At 44.6% G+C, this 11363-nt stretch overlaps 1 long non-coding RNA gene across 1 annotated transcript; it reads right to left on the bottom strand.

Annotated features, from left to right (window-relative positions):
• Positions 1-8652: 8652 nt before the first annotated feature.
• Positions 8653-10083, bottom strand: LOC128831642 (uncharacterized). The gene is made up of 2 exons (XR_008443832.1): positions 9685-10083; positions 8653-9178 (listed from the first exon to the last, which is right to left on the bottom strand). It is a non-coding gene; the product is annotated as an uncharacterized LOC128831642 (long non-coding RNA).
• Positions 10084-11363: the final 1280 nt, after the last annotated feature.

The raw sequence follows: 11363 nt of genomic DNA, 5'->3' as shown, positions 1-11363 counted from the left end.
TCTTGTTTGGACTGGTACCTCCTTCATGGTAATGGAGAGACTGCTGGACCAAATTTCAGTGAGTGGTGTTGCAACTGGCATGCAGGGTCACAAAACCATTTGGTTTGGGGTCCCTCCAGGGGTGAAAGTGGGCTGGTACGGTGTACTGGTAAAAAGTGGCTGCCGGTACTGTCCCATACGCAGCCGACGTTAAAGCGCAGCTGCGGCAATGCTTTAATTTCGCTGCCCCTTTTGCCCCCCGCACATCAGGGGCAGGGCTGCCAATGGGGGGAGGGGGTGTGCAAAATGTTAGTGCCCCTTTTGCCCCTGAGCCGCTGACGGGAGGGAGGGGTAAAAGGAGCAGCTGCCCTGGAGCTAGCGATTTAAAAGAGCCTGGGGCTCCCAGGTGGTGCGGGCCAGGCAGCACAGATGGGCTGGCCCCCCAGCCCTGTCCCTTCCACCTGAGGACCCGCCCCTTCTGGGGTCCCGGAGCTGGGGCCCCGTACCAGTAAGTGTTTAACGTTAATTTCACCCCTGGGTCCCTCTCAAATTGGGGACCAGAGACAAATTGCCACTTTTTTGTCCCCAACCCCCAGGCAGCCTTGGCCCTGCTAGTGGTGCATTCTGTGAGTAATGTGCATACAGCTGTGGGAGCCACTGATCACAAATATAATTGAATACCTCCCCCAAGCACTTTTCAGACAGCTGTGAGGGGATCTGAACAGTGAATCCCCATGAGTTTTAAGCCACTGGAGTCTGAACAGAGTCCAGGCTCTGGCCCTGGTCTGGGTTCTGTAGGCACACCCTTAGGGTGCAGATCCTCAGTCTAGCATGCCCTTCTGAGAGCTCAGATCTAGGCTCAATCACCTAGCCAGTGGGACCAGTGCTGACTGCTCAGCTTTCCCCATAGATTAAGCACACCCTGTCACTGTTTCAAGGTAACCACACCTGTATTCCCCACTATGTGCTCCCCTTCAGGAGGCCACAGTCATGTCTCAGGTCTCCAGGCATCACCTCTCTCTAGGGAGGGACCTATGTCCTACTCTCTTCTAACTGGGGATTTCAAGGCTGCACAGCCCTTTGACAAACACTGTGATAAACTCAGCAAGCCAGTTTGCCTAAAACCAGCTGTTATGTGTTGCTTTCTCTCCAAGGGCTATGACCAATCTATTTTCAGCAGTTACAAGTTATCACACATCTTTGTCAGTACAGTATGTTTATCCCAAGAATAAAAGCATCTTAGAGAACACACATACAAAATAAAAGTTGCTACATGCTTACTAAGTGGAGGAGCTTCGTCACTGCCCTAAACGCCAGAGTCGTAATAGGAACATGATGATGATGATGATGACATGCTTACTAAACATATTGGGTTTAAGAAATAAAGGGTTCATCTGCCACATGGGGAGTCCAGTAGGCCAACATCCCTTTCAACCCTTTAGCAATGATTTGGGTCCCCTTAGAAACAAAGATCCTGTCCAGATGCTGAATTAAAAGGAAGCCTGTGTTCATTCAAACTCATCCTTTAACACCAAAATGCCTTTCTTTGTTTCCTAGTCTCTGGAAAATTCAGTTTGAACTAATATATGAAATTCTCCATAGGAATTGGTACCTCTCTGGAGTTGTTTACAGTCTGCAATAAGAGACCCAATAAAAGATTCAGACTTTCGGAGCTCAGGCAGCAGGGTTATAAAATTGCAATGTAGACATTTGGGCTTGGGCTGGCATCTGGGCTGAGACTACACAAGGGAGGTGGTCTCAGAGCCCAGATATCTAGATTGCTATTTTTAACTCTGCAGTCCCAGCCCCGCAAGCCCAAATCAGCTGATCCAGGTTCTGAGACTCAGTGCCACAATTTTTTTTATTACAGTGCAGACACACCCCGAGGGTATATCTATACTGCAATGTAAGCCCAGGATAGTGGGGCTTGAGTCTGCAGACCCTGGGTTTGCAAGCCCAAGACTTGAGCGTCCACACTGCATTTTGACCCCAAGTTTAGAATTTCTGGACCCGGGTCCCAAACCCAGGGTTCCAGCAACCACACTGCAGTATGCAGACCCAAGTCAAATCACAATATCCTAGGCTTTCTAGTGCCCAACCCAGATATGGCTGCTCTAGCGCCTCATTAGTGGTGCAGTGTAGGAAAACTTGACTGTCCACTCCACCTGCTACAGGAAGTTGTCATAGACTGCCAAGTTCCCAACAGGTCTTGCTGAGCCATCTATTGGGGCTGCATCCTCCTGGCAACTGGAGCCAGCAACATGGAGGAGTCACCATTTGGACAGCTTATTTTGCTTGTGCTTTCACTCCTGTTCCAGCAAATGGGCAAAGCTGGTGGACAGTCCGGTGGTGGTTTGTGACCTATAGAAAGTGTCTGATGGAGGAGGAGGAGGACGATACACACATGGAAGAATGGAACTGGCTGATGCTGTTCATGACTCTCAATGTAGCTGCTGATCGCCCCTCTATTGACTGGCGCTTCTGGCACAGGGCCACAAGCACAGACTTGTGGGATCACATAGACATGCAGACCTGGGATGGACAGCAGTCGGTCCAGAACCTTTGCATGAAGAAAGCTACATTCCCAGTGCTTTGTAAACAGCTTGTCCCAACCCTCCAGCATCACTACACACACATGAAGGCAGAAATTGCAGTCCAGAAGTAACAGGTTTCAGAGTGGTAGCCGTGTTAGTCTGTAACAGCAAAAACAACGAGGAGTCCTTGTGGCACCTTAGATACTAAGGACTCCTTGTTGTTTTAGTCCAGAAGTAGGTTGCTATAACTGACTGGAAGCTGGCTATCCCAGACTGCTACAGGTCTGTGCTAACCGGTTCAGTGTTGGAAAACTAACTCTGGGTAAAATGGTGGCAGAGTTTTGGAGGCAATCAGGCATGTGATTTACCCAAAAGTGGTGGGCATAAACAATATCCCTGAAGTAATTACTAATTTTGAGAGAATGGGGTTTCCAAACTGTGCTGGGGCCATAGATGAGATTTGTGCCAATAGTGTGCCTTCCTCCAGGAGCACATGAGTATGTAAACCACGAAGTGTACTTCACCATTAATATGCAGGCCATTGTGGACCACAAAGGCTGATTTATAGATTCCAGCATGGGCTGCACTAAAAAAGTTCATGATGCCAGGCTTTTCCTACAATTGGGAGTCTACATTCACGGATAGGCTGGGACACTATTCCCACCAAATGACATTGTCATTAATGGAGTTACTGTCCCCACTGTTATTCTATGGGTCCCTGCATATCCTCTTTTGCCTTGGCTTATGAAACCACATCCTGATCTCAGAAGCCCTGGCAAAAGGTTTAATTACACTTTCAGCAGATGCAGAATGGTGGTTAAATGAGCATTTGGCAGACTGAAACCCCACTGGTGCTGTTTTCAGGTACGTTTGGATGCCTGTTTCATCACTGCTGTCTGCATTATTATAGCTTGCTGTGATCTTCATTATATTTGTGAAGCCAAAGGTGACTCATTTGCCTCTAAATGGAGCTATGACAGTAATGGATTGCTGAACCAGTACACACAACCAGAAAGTGCACCTATCAGAGCTGGGGCAGGGTGTATCTGGGAAAAACAAATCAGGGATGGTCTATGCTCCTACATTATGGACCTGCATGGACCAATAGAAGAGGGAGAGTAGTGTATTTATGAATGTGCTTGTACCGTCTTTACCGTAAATGAAGTACTGTCACATCACACAATGAAATTATGTATGAGTGTGAGGAGGTGGGGGGCAGGACTGCCATGCATTTTAGTTATGAATGACATGACTGGTTAGGAAATGGGGGTGAGGGGTGAGAACTGTAGAGTTACAGTATGGCTTGATGTAGAAAAAGTGTTTGTATACAACTTCTGAGTTGTCCTTTATCATGAGTTTATCTTTATTATTTGAAATATACATTACATTATGTAATGGTAATAACATTTCTTAATAAAATAAAAGCCTTTATTTTTGAACCTATATTAGAAAAGCACAATATTAAATCATTGTCAGGCAGGCCAGCTGACATTAGCACTCCAAAACACCAGCAATAAATCAAGAACAAAACCTTTAACAAAACAAAGTGCATGAACAGTGCAAACTGTAAAACGAGTTCCAAACAATAAACTTCCAACACAACAGTAGGTGTGTCCCCCAGTCTCCTTTCCCATCCTTTCATGTTTAATGTGCACTTGATGCTGCTTCAGGGGATGGAATTGTTTACAGGTGTGGAGGCTTGCATGGAGTAGATTTGCCCTGACCCATTGCTAAGTCTTGTCTGCATAGGCCACCCAGCCATGGTATTGTCCAAAGTTTTTCTGGTCTGCAGCACTTGGAACCATTGAGGATATTCAGGACATGGTGCATGTGCAGCAGGACTGTGCCTTTGGTCATTTGAAGAATCACTGCTGCTATCTACGCATGAGATTGGACGTCAGTGAAAAAAATATTCCAATGGTTATAGCTGCCTGCTGTGTCCTGCATAATATCTGTGAAACAAAGGGGGAAAAGCTAGCACAATCTCTCCTGTGAAGCTATTCCACTTTGGATAAACAATTAATGATTTGAGAGGGGAGGGGAGGAGAGACGCTGTCTGTAGCATGGTTAGGGCAGGGTTTGGTCCCACTGCTTCAGTAACTCTTTAATTATTTATACAGAGTGGAACAGTTTCAACAAGAGAGACTGAAGGTGCTCCATATCAGTATATCCCATGTGTCAGTGGCTAGAACATTTACCCCTATTCTCTCCCGCTAGCAAAGAGGGTACTTGAACCTGGCTCTCTCACATCCCAGGCATGTGCTCTAGCCACTGGACTAAAAGTTATAAGGTGGCTGCTGATGCAAAAGTACACATTTTTAAAAGTGAGAGCAATTAACAACTTACCTACAGATGTGGTAGATTTCCTCTCACTTGGAATCTTTGAGGTGAGAGTGGTTTTCTTTCTGAAAAATATGCTATAGCTCAAACAGAAATCATGAGCTTGATGCCAAAATTATTTTGTGAGATTCTGTTACACAGATCAAACTAGGTGATCATAATGGTTCCTTCCCGTCTTAAAATCTATAAGTCTGAATCTGATTCATTTCATTTTCCTATAGAGGGGAGACTATAAAGAGTTGCCAAATCAGGGCCTTAGAGTATAATTGGATTCACAAAACTTGATTCACAAAGGGACTTAAGTGTTGTTATGCTGAGCATCACAATGCCTGACTATTAAGTATGTAAGATTAAGTATCACTGGGATTTCTATACAATCGATGTACAGAGACAGGCACCTAAGAATTGGATTCACAAATGTCAGCATGCTAGGCAGCTCAGTGCCTAAACTAGCCAATGGGAGATGCCAAGGAGAGGTGTGTCCTAAGCTCTGCCTCTCTGACAGAGTACAGTGCCTAAATCTGGGCTGAGGAAAATGCCTATCTCTGTTTGGGATTCTCAGATGTGAACCTCCTGGAGTTAGGCATCCCCTAAGGTGTTTCTTCCAAGACACATAGTGTAGGGAGGAAGAGAATGACCAGTGAATAGGATATTTACCTAGGGTGTGGAAGACCTCTATTTCAAGTCCTCCCACCAACTGATGAGAAGGCATTTGAAAAAGGCTCTGCCATCTCTCAAGTGAGTGCTCTAACTTCTGGGATATGGCACAGACTGAGGTGGGGCTTCCTCAATCTCATCAGTTGAAACTGTTCCACTTCAGTTATTTATCCAAAGAGTTGTTGAAGCAAGGAGCAGAATCCTGGGTCTCCCACACCTTGGGTGAATTCTCTAGCCACCAGGCTGTAGATACATTCTCATGTTTATGCTTGCTCTCCCTGTGACCCAATGTCTCTTTAATTATTTAATCCATAGAGAAACAGCTTCAACAGAAGACCCACATCAGAAATTCCATAGTCTGCTGGCTAGGGCACTCAACTGAGAGGTGGTTGATACGGGGGGGAGGGATAGCTCAGTGGTTTGAGCATTGGCCTGCTAAACCCAGGGTTGTGAGTTCAATCCTTGAGGGGGCCACTTAGGGATCTGGGGCAAAATCAGTACTTGGTCCTGCTAGTGAAGGCAGGGGGCTGGACTCGATGACCTTTCAAGGTCCCTTCCAGTTCTAGGAGATGGGATATCTCCATTATATAATTATATATATACCTGTTCAAATCTCTTCTGTTAATCAGGCAGAAGGGTGACTTCACCGAGGGATCTCCCATATCCTGGATGACTACACAAACCATTGTTATGAGGGAGGGCCTGCTCTTTCATTTGATCCTATTTATTTTGTGAAGAGTTAGGCATACTCTGACTATGCCTACTGGATCAACTTCCTCAGGAGACAAGTATCAGAGGGGTAGCCGTATTAGTCTGAATCTGTAAAAAGCAACAGAGGGTCCTGTGGCACCTTTTAAGACTAACAGAAGTATTGGGAGCATAAGCTTTCGTGGGTAAGAACCTCACTTCTTCAGATGCAAGTAATGGAAATCTCCAGAGGCAGGTATAAATCAGTATGGAGATAACGAGGTTAGTTCAATCAGGGAGGGTGAGGTGCTCTGCTAGCAGTTGAGGTGTGTAGGAGAACACTTCAACCTCCCTGGCCACACAATAGCAGATGTAAAGGTAGCCATCTTACAGCAAAAAAACTTCAGGACCAGACTCCAAAGAGAAACTGCTGAGCTCCAGTTCATTTGCAAATTTGACTCCATCAGATCAGGATTGAACAAAGACTGTGAATGGCTATCCAACTACAGAAGCAGTTTCTCCTCCCTTGGTGTTCACACCTCAACTGCTAGCAGAGCACCTCACCCTCCCTGATTGAACTAACCTCGTTATCTCCATACTGATTTATACCTGCCTCTGGAGATTTCCATTACTTGCATCTGAAGAAGTGAGGTTCTTACCCACGAAAGTTTATGCTCCCAATACTTCTGTTAGTCTTAAAAGGTGCCACAGGACCCTCTGTTGCTTCCTCAGGAGAGTTAGGCTATGTCTACATTACAGAATTAAGTCAACGTAAGTTATGCCGATAAATAAACTGCTATAATTACATTGCTGGTGCACATTCACACAACACTCCTTGTGTCGGTAGAGAGATGGTGCTCTAGCATCAAGAGAGAGCAGTGCACTGTGGGTAGCTATCCTACTGTGCAACTTGCCACCTTTTGCCACTAGGAGTTGGGGGAACGGGGAATGGATCTCATTGTCCCAAGATGCAATTTTTTCCATACCATCATTTCATGGCCTTCCAATTACATTTTGTGCCATTTTTCAACAGCTCCTGTAAACTGTGTGCCTGCCATCTTTGCCCAAAAGCATGGATCCTGCACTGCTCTCTAGTCTTGTGATAAGTGTTATGAACACAACGCAGCTGCTAATGCAGTTTCATGAGCTGCAAATCTGAACAGGAATCTGTGGTGTCTGCCCTGCTGTGTGCCATGGAAAGAAACAATTCCAGATTACTTTTGGCATTGATGGGGCAGCTGTGGACTGTTGTTATTGGGCTCAGGAAATAAGCAATGAGTGGTGGGATTGCATCATTATGCAGGTATGAGATGAACAGTGACTGCAGAACTTTTGGATGCGCAAGGCCATATTCCTGGAACAGTGTGCAGAGCTCATCCCTGCCCTGCAGCACAAGGACACCAAAATGAGAGCTACCCTCTTGGTGGAGGAGCACAAGGTGATTGCTGTGTGGAAGCTGGCAACTTCAGATTGCTACCGGCCAGTCGCAAATCAGTTTGGAGTTGGGAAGTCCACCTGAGGGGATGGGGTTAATGCAGATGTGCGGGGGCCATTAATCACATCCTGCTATGAAAGACTGTGACTCTGCAAAATGTGTGTGAAATAGCAGATGGCTTTTCAGCAATGGGATTCCCTAACTGTGGAGGGGTGATAGATGGCATGCATATCCCAATTTTGGCTCTGGGCCATCTTGTGATGGATCGAAAGGGCTACTTCTCTATGGTACGGCAGACACTGGTGGATCATCATGGTCGTTTTACTTATAACAACATGGGGTGGTCAGGGAAGGTGCATGACATCTGCATCTTCAGGAACACTGGCCTTTATAGAAAGCTGTATGCAGGGACATTCTTTCCAGACCAGAAGATTCCAATGGGGGATGTTGAAATGCCCATAGTGACTCAGGAAGACCCAGCTTATCCCTTACTCCCCTGGCTCATGAAGCCTTACAAGGGAAACCTGGACAGCAGCAAGGAGTACTTCAACAGGCTCAGCAGATGCAGAATATTATTAAATGTGCATTTGGCAGATTAAAGGCTTGCCTGCGCTGCCTTTTTGGCAGGTTAAACCTCAATAAAGAAAACATTCCCATGGTCATAGCAACCTGCTGTGCTCTGCATAACATTTGTGAAGCTAAGAGGGAAAACTTTTCCCAGGGGTGGACACTGAGGTGGATCACCTGTGGGCTGATTTTGAGCAGCCAGATACCACGGCTATTCGAGGGGCTCAACGGGGGCTATTCGAATAAGGGAGGCTTTGAAGCAGCATTTTGACAATGAGCCCCAGTAATGTGTCTTTCTGTAATGCATTCAGTCAGGTTTGTTTACTTGCCACCTGGAATGACCCTTGTGATGACTGCTTCCTGAGCATGATTTGTAGTCTGCAAATGTGCCAATTGCCACTGTGTATGAATTCCAGCAGCAACGTCTGTGTTTAGGTGAAAAATAATGATTCCTTTTCTTTCTATAAGTACATTTTTATTAAACAGCAATAACCAATACACAGCATTTGATGTCTTATAAGGGACATGACACTGAGGAGCACTCTCTTAATGGAAGTGCTCATAGCTGTGTGTAAGTGCAGCTGTAATTACGGTGGAGTGAAAGGGGTACTGTGACGGGCCGAGAACACGCAAGGACTGCGGGTGGGGAGCTTGGGGAGGACATGGCACGCAGTTCTGGATGGGCTGCATGTGTTCTGACTGCAGTGCAATCAGGGACTTCAGCATCTCTGTTTGGTCCTCCATTAATGTTATCATTTGCTCCTGGCCCACTAAAATATGCTCCTGGTCTTGCTTCCTCTCCAGGCTATCTATTTTCAATTTTTCGTAATTGTCTCTCTCCGTGCCCTGTGATGATGATCTGCAGCATCATACAATTGGAGCACCTCCCTAAACATGTCCTCCTTACTCCTCCTGGGTCACTTTCTTATCGGACAGAGGCACTCAGACAGTATATAAGGGGTTCCCCTTCAGGGCACATCTGCGGAAGCACAAGAAATAATAAACAGAACACAGAGGCAGTATTGTGAGTGAACTCACAGCATCGAAACACAATAGTTAAATACACCTGTGACTGGGGTCCCAGTGGGGGCCAGCTAAGGTCACTCAATTAGGGTGAACTGTAAAGACTGGGGCAGACAAACCCCAAAGCTGGTGGATAATTCAAAACTTAAATTTACCAAGCCAGCATAAAACAGCTTCTTTATTACTTTACTGGTTGCCCAGAAACCAACAACCCAGTTCCTTTAAAATGACCCAGCCTCAGGCCTCCATCCAGGTACCCAAGTCAAATATGAAGAAGATTTCTGAAAATCATATAAAGAAAAGGTTCTACCAATCCCAAAGGATCGAACACATAACCTCCCAAGTTACTGAATATTCTAGATCTTACCCAAATACACGCATATAGCCAATTCTTATTAACTAAACTAAAATTTATTAAAAAAGAAAAGAGAGAGAGTATGGTTAAAAGATCAATATACATACAAACATGAGTTCAATTCACTGAAGTTCAGATTCATAGCAGAGATGGTGAGCTTTGTAGTTGCAAAGAGTTCTTTCAGAAATATTTCATAGGTTATAGTCCAATGTCCAATGTCATTGCAGAGTGTTCCAGCTTAGGACTGGGATCTCAGTGCTTATGGCTTAAGCTTCCCCTGTATGAAGCCTCAAGCAGATCTGAGATGACAGAATCGGGACATAGGGATCTTTTTATACAGTGTTCTAGCATACACTTGACCATGTAGTCCTGGGTAAACAATAGGCTTTTGATGTAACTTCCTGTTTTCTAAACACCAGCAGTAATTAGTTACACAAATTAACATAGGGCAATTTATCCATTAGGCAGTCTATCACAAACTTCAAAGAGACATATAGACAATGACATTATTTCACCCAAGAAAGTGAGGTTCTTACCCACGAAAGCTTATGCTCCCAGTACTTCTGTTAGTCTCAAAGGTGCCACAGGACCCTCTGTTACTTTTTACAGATTCAGACTAACACGGCTACCCCTCTGATATCTAAATGTTAATATTTCCTTTTGATCTCTGAATTAGTAGTTATAGTGACAAACAGGAACTGTCTGTTTACAAGGATGGCATCTAAGAGACACACAATTAGTATTACTTCTAACTTCTAACAATATCAGTTTGCATTTCAAAATTCAAGCCTACCTATCATGAATGGCCCTAATTACCATTTCTAACATGTCTTTAAAGGTCGGCTTTGGGTTACTTAGCCTGCAAGCTGTTTAACCCTTTCTGACCATGAGTTATATTTTAATTAGACAATGTCACACCCCCAACACGAGATTGGTGTGGAAGGGAGCAAATAGAGGTCCTGGATACACTTTAAGGATCTCTCAACCTTGACAACGTGTCAGCCACAAGGTTCTCTTTTCCTTTGATATGAATTAATGTCCATATCAAACTCTTGCAAGGCCAAAATCCAAAGGAGTAACCTAGAATTGGTTCCTTTTGCTTTGTATAACCACACCAAGAGAGTATGATCACTGAACACGGTAAACTTCTTGTTATACAAATAGGGGTTGAGTTACTTTACTGCCCACACAATTGCATAGCATTCTTTCTCTATAGTAGCATAGTGTTGTTTAGTAGGTGTAAATTTTTTGCTTAGATATGCAATGGGGTGTCTTTTACCCTCTTCCCCATCCTGCATCAGCACAGCTCCCAACTCCACATTAGAAGTGTCTGTGCATAGCAAGAAGGTTTTCCCAAAATCAGGGCTGATCAATATAGGCTCCTTAGCTAGGGTCTCTTTTATTTTTTGGAAGCCTTTTTCACAAGCTTCCGTCTACTTAAGCTCCAAGTCAAAAAAGCAATGGAAGAACAGCAGAAACTGTATTATCCCGAAAGTCTAGGTTATAACAATGTTGGTATGTTGTCTAACTCTAAGCAGTTGTCTGTGTTTAACCAATTTTGCTATGGTCAGGGAGAGGGTGTCTCTAACATGGGGAAGATGGAAAATATCTGTTTGTCTGTGAATGAAGTTTCTGAATGTTTGTCTAGTAACTCAGAAATGAATCTGAAATTAGACAAAGCACAGAGAGAGCTCATTTATGGGGATAATGTTTCTCTAGAGCAGATTAAAATTGATAGTCAGGTTAAAGCCCTAATTGAGGAAGAAAAGGGTAGATTTTTTGTGGG

Source organism: Malaclemys terrapin, chromosome 2 (genome assembly GCF_027887155.1).
Source record: "Malaclemys terrapin pileata isolate rMalTer1 chromosome 2, rMalTer1.hap1, whole genome shotgun sequence".
Taxonomy (NCBI): Eukaryota; Metazoa; Chordata; order Testudines; family Emydidae; genus Malaclemys; species Malaclemys terrapin.
Note: the sequence above shows the minus strand (reverse complement) of the source record. Positions and strands in the feature narration are given on the sequence as shown.